The following is a 19,366-nucleotide window of genomic DNA, read 5'->3' on the forward strand; positions in this document are numbered from 1 at the left end:
GGCTATGTTGTTACTCCACAGGGAATTGAAGTTGATAAAGCCAAGATTGAAGCTATTGAGAGTTGGCCGCAGCCCAAAACGGTCACACAAGTGAGGAGTTTCCTTGGCCTCGCTGGTTTCTATAGGCGTTTTGTGAGAGATTTCAGCACCATTGCTGCACCTCTCAACGAGCTTACAAAGAAGGATGTGCCTTTTGTTTGGGGTACCGCATAGGAAGAAGCCTTCACGGTATTGAAAGATAAGTTGACACATGCTCCTTTACTCCAACTTCCTGATTTTAATAAGACTTTCGAGCTTGAATGTGATGCTAGTGGAATTGGATTAGGAGGTGTGTTATTATAAGATGGTAAATCTATTGCATACTTTTCTGAAAAATTGAGTGGGCCTAGTCTGAATTATTCTACTTATGATAAAGAACTATATGCTCTTGTTCGGACTTTAGAAACATGGCAACATTATTTATGGCCCAAAGAATTTGTTATACATTCTGATCATGAATCTTTGAAACATATTAAAAGTCAAGCTAAACTGAATCGTAGACATGCTAAATGGGTTGAATTCATTGAAACTTTCCCTTATGTCATTAAACACAAGAAGGGTAAAGAAAATTTATTGCTGATGCATTGTCTCGTCGCTATACTATGCTGTCACAACTAGACTTCAAAATATTTGGTTTGGAGACCATCAAAGATCAATATGTGCATGATGCTGATTTTAAAGATGTTTTGCAGAATTGTAAAGAAGGAAGAACCTGGAACAAGTTTGTCGTTAATGATGGATTTGTGTTCCGTGCTAACAAGCTATGCATTCCAGCTAGCTCTCTTCGTCTTTTGTTGTTGTAGGAGGCGCATGGAGGAGGATTAATGGGACACTTTAGCATGAAGAAGACGGAGGACGTACTTGCTACACATTTCTTTTGGCCAAAGATAAGACGGGATGTTGAGCGTTTTGTTGCTCGCTGCACTACATGTCAAAAAGCTAAGTCACGACTCAATCCTCATGGTTTATATATGCCTTTGCCTGTACCTAGTGTTCCTTGGGAGGATATATCTATGGACTTTGTTTTAGGTTTACCTCGAACAAAGAAGGGGAGGGATAGCATATTTGTTGTCGTGGATAGATTCTCAAAAATGGCACACTTTATACCATGTCATAAAAGCGATGATGCTGTTAATGTTGCTGATTTGTTCTTCCGTGAAATTATTCGTTTGCATGGTGTGCCAAATACTATTGTTTCAGATCGTGATACTAAATTTCTTAGCCACTTTTGGAGATGTTTATGGGCTAAGTTGGGGACTAAACTGCTTTTTAGTACTACTTGTCACCCCCAAACTGATGGACAAACTGAAGTAGTCAATAGAACATTGTCTACTATGCTTAGGGCTGTTTTGAAGAATAATAAGAAAATGTGGGAAGAATGCTTGCCTCATATTGAGTTTGCTTATAATCGTTCATTGCATTCTACTACTAAGATGTGCCCTTTTGAAATTGTGTATGGTTTCCTACCTCGTGCACCTATTGATTTGTTGCCTCTTCCATCTTCGGAGAAGGTTAATTTTGATGCTAAACAACGTGCTGAATTGATCTTAAAAATGCATGAGTTAACTAAGGAAAACATTGAGCGTATGAATGCTAAATATAAACTTGCTGGAGATAAGGGTAGAAAACATGTTGTGTTTGCACCTGGAGATCTTGTTTGGTTACATTTGCGTAAGGATAGATTTCCTGATTTGCGCAAATCAAAGCTAATGCCACGTGCTGATGGTCCTTTTAAGGTGTTAGAGAAAATAAATGATAATGCATATAAACTTGAGCTGCCTGCAGATTTTGGGGTTAGTCCCACTTTTAACATTGCAGATTTGAAGCCTTATTTGGGTGAGGGAGATGAGCTTCCGTCGAGGACGACTTCATTTCAAGAAGGGGAGGATGATGAGGACATCAATACCATTGTTACACCCACAGCCCCTGCTGCTATACATACTGGACCAATTACTAGAGCTCGCGCACGCCAATTAAATTACCAGGTACTTTCGTTTCTTGGTAATGATTCTAATGTTCATGAGAATATGATGCTGCCTAAATTGGATACATTTGTTTTGCTTACAAATGAAGGGCCTAGCTTTGAGAAGGATGAACATTGGAGCAAGAACAAGCATGGAGATGATGGCATGCGCATGGGGAACAAGAACGGAGTTACAAGTGATGATTTCAGGACGTTGAAGCCACCATAATGCGTGCATGAAGCCTTGGACGAAATATACAAGATGCTACTTCATAACTTTCGTCCAGAGGCTATTCTAGGTGCTGCGTCACCTTATTATTGGGCCAGGCCCATGTAATTTCGAAATACTTGAGTATAGGCTGTTTTTAGAGTCCGTATGTGTGGGGAAACAAGAGATAGGGTTGGTTTCGGACCCCTTCCCCAAGGGCCACGAAATTCCCCCCTCTTCCTCCATATATATAGCCCTTAGGGCGTCGTTTAGACTTTGGGTTTTGTTTAGATTAAAAGTTCGCCATAGCTGCAACTTCGCGTACTTCGTTTGTGTTCAACGACCAGACAAAGGCGTCACAGAACCCCACCTTGATCAATAAAGCTTTCATCTTATATTCGCAATATCCAGATTGCAATCTCAGTTTCTTGCTTGTTCTTCGTTTGCTCGCAGGAAACAGACCCTCGTGGTCAGGTTGATCGTGCTCCAGCGTGGTCAATAACCTCTCGGAGTTGGTTTAGCGATTGCTAAGGCGCGACGTAATCGCACGTTCGTAATCGGATCGTCAAAGTCGACTTCCACCAAAGCGATATACATCATCTCATCGAAAGACGGGACACCTTTGCCTCTATCACCTAGGAAGGCTACCCTTAGGGAATTTGTGAGGCTATTGAAGTTGTGAATACCCGAGATCAAGGTGTGTCGGAAAAAGACCGGAACATGGTGATAGAGGCGAGGGTGTCCCGTCTTTCGATGAGATGATGAATATCGCTTTGATGGAAGTCGACTTTGACGATCCGACTACGAACGTGCGAGGACGTCGCGCCTTAGCAATCGCTAAACCAACTCCGAGAGGTTATCGACCACGCCGGAGCACGATCAACCTGACCACGAGGGTCTGTTTCCTGCGAGCAAACGAAGAACAGGCAAGAAACTGAGATTGCAATCTGGATATTGCGAATATAAGATGAAAGCTTTATTGATCAAGGTGGGGTTCTGTGACGCCTTTGTCTGGTCGCTGAACACAAACGAAGTACGCGAAGTTGCAGCTATGGCGAACTTTTAATCTAAACAAAACCCAAAGTCTAAACGACGCCCTAAGGGCTGTATATATGGAGGAAGAGGGGGGGAATTTCGTGGCCCTTGAGGAAGGGGTCCGAAACCAACCCTATCTCTTGTTTCCCCACACATACGGACTCTAAAAACAGCCTATACTTATGTATTTCGAAATTACATGGGCCTGGCCCAATAATAAGGTGACGCAGCACCTAGAATAGCCTCTGGACGAAAGTTATGAAGTAGCATCTTGTATATTTCGTCCAAGGCTTCATGCACGCATTATGGTGGCTTCAACGTCCTGAAATCATCACTTGTAACTCCGTTCTTGTTCCCCATGCGCATGCCATCATCTCCATGCTTGTTCTTGCTCCAATGTTCATCCTTCTCAAAGCTAGGCCCTTCATTTGTAAGCAAAACAAATGTATCCAATTTAGGCAGCATCATATTCTCATGAACATTAGAATCATTAGCAAGAAACGAAAGTACCTGGTAATTTAATTGGCGTGCGCGAGCTCTAGTAATTGGTCCAGTATGTATAGCAGCAGGGCCTGTGGGTGTAATAATTGTATTGATGTCCTCATCATCCTCCCCTTCTTGAAATGAAGTCGTCCTCGACGGAAGCTCATCTTCCTCACCCAAATAAGGCTTCAAATCTGCAATATTAAAAGTGGGACTAACCCCAAAATCTGCAGGCAGCTCAAGTTTATATGCATTATCATTTATTTTCTCTAACACCTTAAAAGGACCATCAGCACGTGGCATTAGCTTTGATTTGCGCAAATCAGGAAATCTATCCTTACGCAAATGTAACCAAACAAGATCTCCAGGTGCAAACACAACATGTTTTCTACCCTTATCTCCAGCAAGTTTATATTTAGCATTCATACGCTCAATGTTTTCCTTAGTTAACTCATGCATTTTTAAGATCAATTCAGCACGTTGTTTAGCATCAAAATTAACCTTCTCCGAAGATGGAAGAGGCAACAAATCAATAGGTGCACGAGGTAGGAAACCATACACAATTTCAAAAGGGCACATCTTAGTAGTAGAATGCAATGAACGATTATAAGCAAACTCAATATGAGGCAAGCAGTCTTCCCACATTTTCTTATTATTCTTCAAAACAGCCCTAAGCATAGTAGACAATGTTCTATTGACTACTTCAGTTTGTCCATCAGTTTGGGGGTGACAAGTAGTACTAAAAAGCAGTTTAGTCCCCAACTTAGCCCATAAACATCTCCAAAAGTGGCTAAGAAATTTAGTATCACGATCTGAAACAATAGTATTTGGCACACCATGCAAGCGAATAATTTCACGAAAGAACAAATCAGCAACATTAACAGCATCATCGCTTTTATGACATGGTATAAAGTGCGCCATTTTCGAGAATCTATCCACGACAACAAATATGCTATCCCTCCCCTTCTTTGTTCGAGGTAAACCTAAAACAAAGTCCATAGATATATCCTCCCAAGGAACACTAGGTACAGGCAAAGGCATATATAAACCATGAGGATTGAGTCGTGACTTAGCTTTTTGACATGTAGTGCAGCGAGCAACAAAACGCTCAACATCCCGTCTCATCTTTGGCCAAAAGAAATGTGTAGCAAGTACGTCCTCCGTCTTCTTCACGCCAAAGTGTCCCATTAATCCTCCTCCATGCGCCTCCTGCAACAACAAAAGACGAAGAGAGCTAGCTGGAATGCATAGCTTGTTAGCACGGAACACAAATCCATCATTAACGACAAACTTGTTCCAGGTTCTTCCTTCTTTACAATTCTGCAATACATCTTTAAAATCAGCATCATGCACATATTGATCTTTGATGGTCTCCAAACCAAATATTTTGAAGTCAAGTTGTGAAAGCATAGTATAGCGACGAGACAATGCATCAGCAATAACATTTTCTTTACCCTTCTTGTGTTTAATGACATAAGGGAAAGTTTCAATGAATTCAACCCATTTAGCATGTCTACGATTCAGTTTAGCTTGACTTTTAATATGTTTCAAAGATTCATGATCAGAATGTATAACAAATTCTTTGGGCCATAAATAATGTTGCCATGTTTCTAAAGTCCGAACAAGAGCATATAGTTCTTTATCATAAGTAGAATAATTCAGACTAGGCCCACTCAATTTTTCAGAAAAGTATGCAACAGGTTTGCCATCTTGTAATAACACACCTCCTAATCCAATGCCACTAGCATCACATTCAAGCTCAAAAGTCTTATTAAAATCAGGAAGTTGGAGTAAAGGAGCATGTGTCAACTTATCTTTCAATACCGTGAAGGCTTCTTCCTGTGCGGTACCCCAAACAAAAGGCACATCCTTCTTTGTAAGCTCGTTGAGAGGTGCAGCAATGGTGCTAAAATCTCTCACAAAACGCCTATAGAAACCAGCGAGTCCAAGAAAACTCCGCACTTGTGTGACCGTTTTGGGCTGCGGCCAACTCTCAATAGCTTCAATCTTGGCTTTATCAACTTCAATTCCCTGTGGAGTAACAACATAGCCAAGAAAAGATACTCGGTCGGTGCAAAAGGTGCACTTCCCAAGGTTACCAAACAAACGTGCATCACGTAGAGCAATAAAAACAGCACGTAAATGTTCCAAATGTTCTTCCAAAGATTTGCTATAAATCAGTATATCATCAAAATAGACCACCACAAATCGTCCAATGAAAGCACGTAAAACTTCGTTCATTAGTCTCATGAAAGTACTAGGTGCATTAGTTAACCCAAAAGGCATGACTAACCACTCATATAAACCAAACTTAGTTTTAAATGCAGTTTTCCATTCATCTCCCAATTTCATACGAATTTGATGGTATCCACTACGCAAATCAACTTTGGAGAATATTGTAGAGCCACTCAATTCATCAAGCATATCATCGAGCCTAGGAATAGGATGACGATAACGAATAGTAATATTATTAATGCCTCTACAATCAACACACATACGCGACGTACCATCCTTTTTAGGCACGAGTATAATAGGAACAGCACAAGGACTAAGAGATTCGCGTATATAACCTTTGTCGAGCAGCTCCTGTACTTGACGCATAATCTCCTTCGTCTCCTCTGGATTGGTACGGTATGGTGCACGGTTGGGTAGCGATGCACCGGGAATTAAGTCAATTTGATGCTCAATCCCTCGAATAGGTGGTAATCCCGGTGGCACGTCTTGTGGGAAGACGTCAGCGAACTCCTGCAAAATGTGAGTGACAGCAGGGGGCAAAGAGGAAGGCACGTCCTCGAATGAAAATAATGCCTCTTTGCACACAAAAGCATAGCAAACAGATTTGCTGAAATCTAGTTCATCAATATCAGATTTTGTGGCAAGTAAACATGCACTTTTCAATTTAATTTCAGAAACAACACTAGATGGTTTATTATTAGGTTTCATTTGTTGCTCAAATTCCTTTGCCACAATCTGATTTTCACTCTTATTTTTCTCCTGTTTTGCTTTATTAGCTCTATTAATGTCATCTTTCAAAATGGAATCAGGAGTCATAGGAAGCAAAGTAATATTTTTATCCTTATGAACAAGAGTATACTGATTGTTTCTACCATGGTGTACAGAATTTTTATCAAATTGCCATGGTCTACCTAGTAATAAGGAACATGCTTGCATGGGTACCACATCACAATCAACATAATCAGCATATGTAGAGATACTAAAATGCACACGAACAGTACGTGTTACCTTAACCTTGCCGCTGTTGTTGAACCATTGGATGTAGTAAGGATGTGGATGTGGTCTTGTGGTGAGAGATAGCTTCTCCACCATCTCCATGCTAGCCAAGTTGTTACAGCTCCCTCCATCTATGATGACGCGAACAGAACGTTCCTTCACAACTCCCTTTGTATGGAACAAATTATGCCTCTGATTTTGCTCTGCTTGTGTGACCTGCACACTCAAAACACGTTGAGCAACTAAACATTCATACCTGTCAGCGTCTTCAGGAGCCATGTATTGCGTCTCATTTTCAGAATCATCTCCACCATGTTCTTCACGTGTAATAAGAGCCAAAGTCTCCTCATCATAGTCACTAGCGGACTCATACCCACCATCCTCAGTAGCAATCATGACACGCTGAGATTTGCATTCTCTCGCAAAATGTCCTCTTCCCTTACAACGACGACAAATAATATCACTTGTGTGCCCTGTCGATGCCATGGAAGAAGAAGAGCTCTGCACAGGCCCGGCAGGTGTGCTCTTGGCAGAGAGTGGTGGTTGTGCCTGCTTTCTTGTATCACGGCTGGAGGTGGCACCTGATGGAGGTGATGGTGAAGTGGAAGTAGAAGATGCACGCGGTGTCCATGATGAAGGTCGACCTGCAGAAAAGTTAGTTCGCGCCAATGGCTGTCGATCCTGCACTTCACGTTCAGCTTTACAAGCAAGATGGAATAAACGAGTGATATTATTATAATCCTTATACTCTAGAATGGTCTGAATCTCTTTATTTAATCCACCCATAAAACGTGCAAGCATAGCTTCATTCTCCTCAACAATACCACATCTAATCATGCCAGTTTGTAATTCCTGATAATATTCTTCTACAGAATTTTTTCCTTGTCTTAAACGCTGCAATTTTTGAAGTAATTCACGTTGATAATATGGTGGAACCCAACGAGTACGCATAGCAGTTTTCAAAGCAGCCCAAGTAGCTGGAACAGGATATAATCTACAATGTTCAGACCACCAAACACATGCAAAGCTAGTGAAAGCACAAACAGCAGCAGGAACACGTCTCTCCTCAGGATATTGTAAACATGTAAATCGTTGTTCAGTTTCTAACTCCCAAGTAAGATATATATCAGGAACATATCTACCCTCAAATGGTGGAATATTCAATTTCAGTTTAGGGAGATGGTCATGATCTCGTACCTGAGGTGGTGGTGCCGGCCTACCGTTGCGAATATATACCTGAGGTCGACCTGCTGGTGGTGGTGCTGGTGGCTGCACGTAGTTCTGATTTTGATCAACCTCATCCTCATAATCGCCCGCATAATCGTCATCCTCCTCAGCCGCCGCAGGAGCAGGAGCCAAAGAAGCATCAACAGTAGGGACAGCAGCACCCGAATTTTGACCAATCTCAATTGGAACGCGCTGTGCCCGTCCCACTTGATTTGGAAGGCGGCGTTGGAGATGTGGTTGTTGTTGTTGTAGAGGTGCGACATGTGCAGCCGGTGGTGGTTGGGGAAGACGCTTGAGTAATTCAGTAAACTTGTTATCCAGCTTTGTCTCAAACGACTTCTCCACGGCATCTATCTTCTCCATAGCCTCTTCAAATCTGTTTAGCACATCTCCCACCTGGCCACTCATCATTTGCTGAAATTTATCATGCAACTCCTTGTTCGTCATGTTCTCCCAATCAGTCTCATCGGCTTGTGAACCTGCCATGGTTAGCAGCAATAGAAACACAAAAGAATATGATCCTGCAGACTACTAGAAGTGGTGGGATGGTGGTGTGTCACAAAACCTTCAAGCGAATCTCAAATTCTTACCAGTTCTTACCCAGCAGCAGGTGGTGATCGGCAACCGTTGTAGTCAAAAACTCTCAAAGCTTGGATATAGCGATTACCAGGGAGAGTCAAACGCACGATGTAGACTTATGTGGAGCTGGGAAGGCTTATAATATGGTAGCAAAATGGTAAGCAATAATCAATTCAGAGATGCAAAGTTGAATAAACGCTCAACGACGGTACTGTGCTGGTCCTAGGCTAGACCGTGCTAGAGACGCGAGCCTAGAACACTAACAAAATCACGGCGCTGCACGTAAACAAGGGAAAAGCACACTCAGGAATTTTTTTTTCGCTCTTTTTTTTTTTTTGCGCTCTTTTTTTTTTGCGCTCCTCTTTTTTTTTTTTTTTGCGAAAAAATCACTATAATGGCGAGTGTCTCAAAACTCTTCCCAGGTCAAACTGACAGGATGGGCACAAAATTTTTTGACTATTTTTTTTTCGGAAATCAGGGCAGCGACGACGAAAAAGTGCGACAAAAAATCACTATGATGGCGAGTGTCTCAAAACACTACCCGGGGCCTAAAAATAGGATAGGGAAAAAATATTTTTGGTTGCCGAAATTTTGGCCTAAAAACTGCCCGGGGGTCTCCAGACTTTTTTTTTTCCGAGACCTACTCAGGCAAGGAAACACGAAACGGAAAATATATGGATCTCTAAAACAAACCGACTATGAAAAGAACTCGGATTGGTGGTGGATATATGGCGGTAGTATATGGCAGCGGTGGTGGTATATGGATACGGATTCAAAGCGGTGGCGGATAAGCAATGGTGGTAGATGGCAAGGCGATGATGATGGTGCGGCGGCGGCGTGACAACTTATGACCAGAACTCGAAACTCTAAAAGACTAGACTCTAAGACCAGCAACTTGACACGACGATGCAACCGCAAATTCAACAAAGCAAAAACCCTAAAAAGATTATGCAAAGGCTCAGATTGGTTCGGATATGATGAACTAACCCTAATTTTTTTTGTGGCTTTTTCGTGGACTGTAGGTATGAAGAACAGACTCGATCTAAACTACGAAAAACTGTAAAATCTCACCGAGCAACCTGGAAATCTGATACCACTTGATAGAGGCAAAGGTGTCCCGTCTTTCGATGAGATGATGAATATCGCTTTGATGGAAGTCGACTTTGACGATCCGACTACGAACGTGCGAGGACGTCGCGCCTTAGCAATCGCTAAACCAACTCCGAGAGGTTATCGACCACGCCGGAGCACGATCAACCTGACCACGAGGGTCTGTTTCCTGCGAGCAAACGAAGAACAGGCAAGAAACTGAGATTGCAATCTGGATATTGCGAATATAAGATGAAAGCTTTATTGATCAAGGTGGGGTTCTGTGACGCCTTTGTCTGGTCGCTGAACACAAACGAAGTACGCGAAGTTGCAGCTATGGCGAACTTTTAATCTAAACAAAACCCAAAGTCTAAACGACGCCCTAAGGGCTGTATATATGGAGGAAGAGGGGGGGAATTTCGTGGCCCTTGAGGAAGGGGTCCGAAACCAACCCTATCTCTTGTTTCCCCACACATACGGACTCTAAAAACAGCCTATACTTATGTATTTCGAAATTACATGGGCCTGGCCCAATAATAAGGTGACGCAGCACCTAGAATAGCCTCTGGACGAAAGTTATAAAGTAGCATCTTGTATATTTCGTCCAAGGCTTCATGCACGCATTATGGTGGCTTCAACGTCCTGAAATCATCACTTGTAACTCCGTTCTTGTTCCCCATGCGCATGCCATCATCTCCATGCTTGTTCTTGCTCCAATGTTCATCCTTCTCAAAGCTAGGCCCTTCATTTGTAAGCAAAACAAATGTATCCAATTTAGGCAGCATCATATTCTCATGAACATTAGAATCATTAGCAAGAAACGAAAGTACCTGGTAATTTAATTGGCGTGCGCGAGCTCTAGTAATTGGTCCAGTATGTATAGCAGCAGGGCCTGTGGGTGTAATAATTGTATTGATGTCCTCATCACATGGAGCGTTAAAACTCAATGTTTTTGTCAACAAAATCCCAAGGCAGGAGATATCAACTATGGGATGATAGCTCATGGCAATGACATGGGCATAAATACGGCTATCCAAGATGTTATCGATCGTTTGTACTGTTGTCACCGTACTGAGTTAAGCATGCATTTCTTCGGAAGGATTGGATGGTAGAGGGCTGATGGAGCACCTCTCAGCAAAAGATGAAGTTTTAACCTTAGCTGGTGTATCACCAGGATCTGGAGTATTACATCAAGAATTTTAAGATGGACCTGCAGGAAGCAGTATTTGACAAGGAAGCATTTTGTGAAGAACTCAGGACCCAGAAGCTGAAAGTAGCCAAGCTGGAGGAGCAAAACCTCGAGATACCGGAGATTCGTCAGGAACTGAAGGACAGTAGTACCATGGCTCATGCCAAGAATGTTGAAACCCAGAAGTTTGGAACGCAACTCCAGAAATATTGAAGGACGTCATGAGAGACTCCGCGTTAACAGAGATGATCTGGCAAAAGAACTTGAGAAGGACAAGCACGATCGAAAGAAGCCATCAGAGACATGCAGAAGACTTGAAGAGTTTGGCGACCTTGAAGATTTATTGACCTTTGGAAGACCAAACCCCTGTTATATACCTACGTTAGATGAGACGATTGTGAGTTGTCATTTGTTTGATGTTTTTCCGACAGCCACAAATAAAAATATATCTCTTCAAACTATGGTTTGTATTGTGTGTATCCCTCTCTATCTCTCTCATCTCACCCCAAAACCCTTGGAACCAATAGAGGATGAATGGAGATGCCCTCACATTTCCGGGACCGATAAGCCAATTGGAGACGGACCGATGGATTCAGAACATGGAAGGTCACATGAAGAATGACACTATAGCCGGAAAGGATATGGCCCAACATGCTCTTCAGTGCTTTGAAAGAGGTGCTGCTACTTGGTGGAGGGTGTACCAAACCATCAATGGATGGCAAGGAGTAACCGCTTGGAAAGAATGTAAGTTGACTCTGCTAAAAGTCTCATCTTGTGTCTCCGAAATTGAAGCCTTATGGAATTGATATGAAGAAACCATGCGCATGCAAGCTCTGTGGAGAAATAGGACACAACCATAAAGAACACAAGGATGAATGCCCTCGTTGTGAAGAAAGACACCCAGCTGAAGAATGCCCCACTAGGCAGATTACTTGTTTCTTGTGTGAAGGGACTACCCACTACCCTACTTAGTGTCACATTTACCCCATGGTTCGACGAACCATCCAGCAGAAGAAAGAAGCAATGAAAGGATCCCTCATGATGCGGAGCATCCTACGGTCATCCCCATGGACCTACCATCGTCTCATCAAGAGCCAAGAGGACCTATGACACGAGCACGAGCTAGAGCTCTCGAGAACGAGGTGGCTTCTTTCCTTAGTGATATCACATATGACCCACTCGAGACATGGCTACTACCTAAGTCCGATATGCTATGCATGATTAGGTGTCAAGAGGACCCTCCCGGAGATGTACATGAAGACGGACAAGTCGCCGAATCCATGGATGAAGAGAACCAAAGGCAAGAGTCAAGAACACCTCCCAGGCCCCGGACATCCGGCCCCTGGAGCATCCTCCTCAGCAGCCTTCCAGCCGCCCCACATCTACAGGCCCCGGGCATCCGGCCCGAGCCCAGAAATTCGGCCAGAAGCCCGGACATCCGGCGCCACACACCCGAACCTACAGAAGCTGCCTCCAGCAGCCCGGACATCTGGCCTCCTAGCCCGGACATCCGGCCCGTCGCCCGGACATCCGGTCCCGTATGTCTGCGCACAGTAAAGGGCTGAAGCCCGTGTACCCCTTCACCCCCCTAGACTATATATACTCCTTCTCTTCCATCTTTCTAGGTTTAGCATTGGTTTACCTCATATGTGAGATAGAGCATTGCTCATCCTTTACGGATCTACTCCACGAGAGAGACCACGGCCCCTCTTCGGAGAAGATCCCCTTGGATTCAAGACCACCTCACGGAGAAGACCCCCCATCAAAACCTCCTCACGGAGAAGAACCGGTTACCCTTTTGTATCGTCCTTTGTTGACTTTGGATCGTGTATCTCCCTTTGTGTTTCGTGGATCTAGCACATGTGTAATCGAATCTTGTTGGTTTGAGTGATTCTCCCGTGTTTTCCCTCGTGTTTCCCCTCGTGTTCTTCGTGTTCCTCTTTGGGATCCGCTCCTTTCGTGAAAGATCGGCCATCTAGGGTTCCACCCTACATCATCTTGGTATCAGAGCCACGTTGATCACGATTTTCGGAGCCTCCCCATTGTCTTTTCTAGCCTGATTTGTCGTATTTTTCCCTAATTCGAAAATTGCCCCACAAAAATAGCCCCAAATTTTTTTGTGATTTATTGGTGTGATGAAGTTTTGTTGGATTTGATCCGTGGATTTCGTGTGTTGCAGGTAGATCTAGCTTTCCCCCAACTTTTCCCCATTTCCATCCACAAAATCTTCCGAATTTTGCCCCGGATTTGACCTCACCACGTGGCGTTCATCAAGTTCGTCCACGGATCCAGAGCCCGGACATCCGGCCCTCAGCCCGGACATCCGGCCCTCAGCCCGGACATCCGGCCCCTGACAGCATCACTTCACTCCACCAGTCCGTTTCCCGCCTAACCCCCGCCCAATTTTGTTCCGGTGCCAACACCCACTTCCGCATAACCCCACCATTTCCACATAGCACCACCATAGCTCTCCCGCTACCAACTCCGTCAATTTTGACCCATTTTGCTTTGAGAATTTGAGTTGTGGTTTCCGTGTCCTATTGTGTTTCGGCTATTTCGGTACGGTTCGGCATCGACATCACCGCCGCTCATCTTCGCCACGGATTCGGACTACTACGAATGACTACATCATTTTGGTCATCAACATCATCTCGGTATCGTGATATCATCATACTTTCTTGCAATTGCATTGATAACCCCATAGCCTTACTTTTGCGTAGCTTACCCATCGAGACTAGCCTTTGAGTATTGCCGGCAACATGACTTGTGCACATTAGTGATCATACTTCCCATGGCATACATACCATATCATCGTGGTGCATATCTTGGTACCATCTCTTGTGTCACAAAGTTGTCATTGCATACACAATTGCTATCTTGGTTCGTGAAGCATTGCATGAGAAAAGAGCTCAAACAACAAAGAGCCAAACAAGCTTTTAAGCAAAAGGGGAAGATAAGCAAAGAGCTTATAAGCAAGAACCATAGCATCATACAACACTAAGATTGTCATACTCGATCATCTTGGATCATCCCCTCGGAATACCATACATATAGCATACTTGGGATAGAAGTTGTTGCATTTTTGCTTAGTAGGTTGTGCACAAGTTCGTATCCGCCTATTGTGCAATCGTGCTAGCGTCTCTCTAGTGTTGTGCAACATGAGCATCTTTGTGGATTCCACATTTTGGCTTACCCTTGGTTGCACAACCCCACTTATCTATTTGCGTGTGTGTTTCCGTGTACCTTATCTTACTTGGTCTACTTGTTGCATTTGCAAATTTGCGAATCTTTTCCAACATTATTGAAGCTCACTAACAATTGCATCAAATTCTATGCCACCATCCTAACCAAGCTCCACCATAAGCTTTTACTTGTGTAGGTGTGAGAAACCGACAAGAATTGGTACCAATTGTGCTATTTCCTTGTTACACATTGGAGTGATCTTTGATCCATCTTCAACATCGGTCAAGGTACATTTGGTATTGATTCTCTTTCTCCCACTCATATATATTTGTTTGGAATGATGGATAGGCCAGGTTCTTCTACCAACCCACTCTTCTTGGAGCAAGACGATGACATGTCATCCTACGTCACCAAGAGCCACCTCTTTGATGCACAACGAGCTTTGCATCAAGAGCAACAAGAAATGAGAGACCACATCGACCATCTCGCCACCGACTTGCGACTCTCCGAGCAACGTACAAGAGACTACTTCGACCACAAGATCGACGAACAAAAGCAAGAGAGCAATGCAAGAATGGACGAGATTCGCGTCTTGTTGGTCAACCGCTCTTCTACCTCGTTGTCCTACTCAAGACGGAGCCGCTCAAGTCGACAATCCGACGACACTATCTCCGGCTCAAGTACCCCGACATCGAACACTCTTCGTCGTGCCGTGCGTCAAGATCGTCAAGCAAACCGCAATCCTCTACACGACACCGCCTCTCGAGAGCATCGACATCGTCAAAACCAAGCTACATTGGCGCAAGCACAAGCACGGCAACGCCAACAGCAAACAAGAACAAGAGGAACAAGCGCGACAACATCAAGATGCACAAGACGCCGAAGCACAACGTCAAGAACAACAACTACGGGAAGCTCAGGCACTTGAGGCGCAACATGCCCTTCGAGATTCAAGTTGAGCCGTAGCCAACCGAGGCCGACAAGCTCGCCTACAAGAGGAAGCACTTCGCGACGAAACTCAATAAAGGATTTATCAATCACGTGTGCATCGTCAAGTTCCACAAGTTCCTCGTCAAGATCGACAAGCGCCTCCTCACGCGAGACAAGAACATCAAGTCCATCGAGAGCATGAAGACAATGGACCTCCTCCAAGACAAGAGCAAAATGAGGTCGACAACCCTCCTCGCCAAGAGCAACATGAGATTGTCAATCCTCAACCCCAACACAATGAAGAGCAACGATATGGCAAGCTAAAGTTCACTATGCCCAAGTTCGCCGGAAGCAATGACCCCGAAGAGTACATCTCATGGGCATTGAAGGTTGACAAAAAATTCCGCTTGCACAACTACGAAGAAGAGAAGAAGATCGCGAGGGCATCCCTTGAGTTCCAAGACTACGTCCTCATTTGGTGGGAACAAGTCATTGAGCGCCGAGAGGCCAAAGGTGAACCGCCAATCACCACTTGGGCGCAAATGAAGGATGTCATGAGAGCACGTTTCGTGCCAAACTACTACAACCGCGACCTCTTCAAGAAACTCCAACTACTCAAGCAAGGAACCAAGAGCGTTGAAGAGTACTACAAGGAAATGGAGATTGCCATGATACGAGCCAATGTCACGGAAGATGATGAGCAAACTATGGCACATTTCTTGAATGGACTCAATCATCCTATCAAGAAGATCGCCAACTCCATACTCGAACCTCATCGAGCTAGTGCATCAAGCTACCAAAGCGGAACGTCAAGTGCAAGATGACATCAAGTATGCCAAGTTCTCATCCAATTCCTATGGCTTCTCCAACAATCAAGCTTCACCGACTCCGACACCTTCTACATCAACCAAGCCATCTGCAAGCAACGGCGACAAGGCGAGTTACAACAAAACTTCGACAACCTCAAGTCGTCCTCCTACTACAAGCAACTTCAAGTCGAAAGCTTCATCATCATCTACCCCAACCGATGAGACCATCAAGACGAGTTCCTTCAAATGCTTCACATGCGGCGGCCGAGGCCACAAGTCCTTTGAGTGCACAAACAAGCGCACCATGATACTCAACGACGACGGAACCTATGACTCCATGAGCGAAAGAGAAATGGAAGCCCTTGATCAAGTGGCCATGCACCGGCAAGTGAACAATGACGATGAAGATGATCAAGTCTTTTGTGACGAAGATTCGAGCCCCGCTCTTGTTGTCTCCATGGTCTTGACTCTTCAACATCAACAAGAAGAAGACCAAAGATGCCATATCTTCCACACCAAGGCCGGCATCAATGGAAGGTCTGTCAAGGTCATCATCGATGGAGGGGGTTGCCATAACTTAGCAAGTGAAGAACTATGTTCCAAGCTCCAATTGGTCAAGATGAAACACCCGCACCCTTACAAAGTTCAATGGCTAAGCGACAATGGCACCATCCAAGTCGAGCATAGAGTACAAGTCTCTTTCAAGATCGGTGCTTACGAAGACACTTTGGAGTGTGATGTCCTTCCGATGACCGTTTGCCACCTCCTTCTTGGATGGCCATGGCAATTTGACCGAGGTGTCATCCACAATGGACGTACAAACCACTATAGCTTCAAGATGAAAGGGAAGGAATACGTGCTACGCCCTATGTCTCCAAGCCAAGTGATCGCAGGCAAGCAAGCCACCCATCGTGGAGAACATAGTGAGAGAGCGAACCACCAAAAAGAGGGTGAGCGCCACAAGCCCAAATTGAGTGCCTCCATGATTAGCGAAAAGACAAACTTAGTTCTCTTTGCCACCAAACGTGAGATGAGAGAAGTGTGTGAGAACCCATCATGTGTCCTACACTATGTACTTTTGTGCAAAGATGAGGCACCAAAAGCTAACACCTCTCACAATCTTCCTCTAGTGTTATCTTCTCTTTTGCGGGAATTCCAAGACGTTTTCCCCGACGAGCTACCTTCGGTTCTACCTCCACTACGAGGCATCGAGCACCGCATCGACCTCATCCCCGGAGCACCACTTCCAAACAAGGCTCCCTACCGAGTCAACCCCGAAGAAACCAAAGAAATACAAAGGCAAGTAAAGCATCTCATAGATCATGGACATGTGCGTGAAAGTTTGAGTCCTTGTGCCATACCGGTCATTCTTGTGCCCAAAAGAGACGGTAGCTTTCGCATGTGTTCCGATTGTAGACCCATCAATGCTATCACCATTCGCTATAGGTACCCCATTCCATGCCTTGACGATATGCTAGATGAACTTAGCGGTGCCACTATTTTTTCCAAAATTGATCTTAAAAGTGGTTACTATCAAATCCGCATACAAGAGGGTGATGAATGGAAAACCGCTTTCAAAACAAAGTTTGGTTTGTATGAGTGGTTAGTCATGCCTATGGGTTTATCGGAAGCACCCGGTACTTCCATGCGTCCTATGCATATGTGTTTCGCCCTTACATTGGTGAGTTTGTTCTAGTCTACTATGACAATATCCTTGTTTTTAGCAAATCTCTCAAAGAGCATGTCACCCACCTTCGCACCGTGCTACAAACTCTTCAAAAAGAGCGTCTTTATGCTAATATGGAAAAATAACTTTTTGGTGTTGATAAGTTTGTTTTCTTGGGTTTTGTAGTATCTTTTAAGGGTGTTCATGTTGATGAATCTAAGATCAATGCTATTAAAACTTGGCCCCAACCAACCAATTTGCAACAAGTGCGTAGTTTTCTTGGTTTAGCTGGTTTTTACCGTCGTTTTGTGAAGGATTTTAGCACCATTGCATCTCCTTTACATGCTTTGAGCAAGAAGAATGCACCCTTTGTTTGGGGACCATCTCAAGATAGTGCATTCAATGAGCTTGAGAATTTGCTTACTCATGCTCCCGTGCTTGCTTTACCCAACTTTGACAAACCTTTTGAAATTCATTGTGATGCTAGTGGTAATGGCATAGGAGCTGTGTTAACGCAAGAGAAGCGCCCCATAGCATACTTCGGTGAGAAACTCTCCGGAGCGCAACTCAATTACCCCATCTATGACAAAGAGCTATATGCTTTAGTGCGAGTTTCGGATGAATGGTAACATTACCTTCGCCCTCATGAATTTATCATCCATACCGATCATGAAACGCTTAAATACCTTAAGGGTCAAACTAAGTTGAACAAGCGTCATGCTAAATGGAGTGAGTTTATTGAGTCATTTCCTTATGTCATCAAGTATATTAAAGGTAAGGAAAATGTTGTGGCGGATGCGCTTTCCCGTATATGCATGCTTGTTACTCAACTTGAATTGAATGTCATTGGCTTTGAGCACATAAAAGAATTGTATGAGCATGATCCTACTTTTGCTATTCCTTATGCCAAGTGTTTGACGCATACACCTTGGGAACGCTATTACATCAAGGATGGTTATCTTATGAGAGCTAACAAACTATGCATCCCCGAGCCTTCTCTTCATTTGTTGCTTTTGCAAGAATCTCATGGCGGAGGACTAATGGGACACTTTCGACGCGACAAGACATTTGCTACGCTCTCCAAGAACTACTTTTGGCCCAAGATGTTTCGCGACGTCAACCGCTTCACCAACCGATGCTCTACATGTCGCAAAGCTAAGTCTAAAGCTCAATCTCATGGACTATATATGCCTCTTCCAATTCCGTACCAACCATGGGAAGATATTAGCATGGATTTTGTCCTTGGTTTGCCTAGAACTAGAAATGGCAAGGATTCCGTTTTTGTTGTTGTGGACCGATTCTCCAAAATGGCTCATTTCATTCCTTGCAACAAGATAGACGATGCTTCACATGTTGCAAATTTGTTTTGTAGGGAAATCTTGCGCCTTCATGGAGTGCCAAAGACGATTGTCTCGGACCGCGACGTCAAGTTCTTGAGTTACTTTTGGAAGACATTGTGCGCTAAGCTCGGAATCAAGCTTTTGTTCTCTTTGGCATACCATCCTCAAACCGACGGCCAAACGGAGGTGACGAACCACACACTCTCCACTCTACTACACGTGTTGATAAAGAATCACATCAAGGAGTGGGAGGAGTGCCTACCAATCGCCGAGTATGCCTACAACCGTGCAAGACATTCGACTACCGGCAAGTCCCCCTTCGAGGTCGTCTACGGCTTCAACCTGTTGTCCCCATTGGACATTCTTCCTCTACCGCTACAAGAGCGCACAAACAT

This window comes from Triticum aestivum, chromosome 4D, assembly GCF_018294505.1.
Source record: "Triticum aestivum cultivar Chinese Spring chromosome 4D, IWGSC CS RefSeq v2.1, whole genome shotgun sequence".
Classification (NCBI taxonomy): domain Eukaryota; kingdom Viridiplantae; phylum Streptophyta; class Magnoliopsida; order Poales; family Poaceae; genus Triticum; species Triticum aestivum.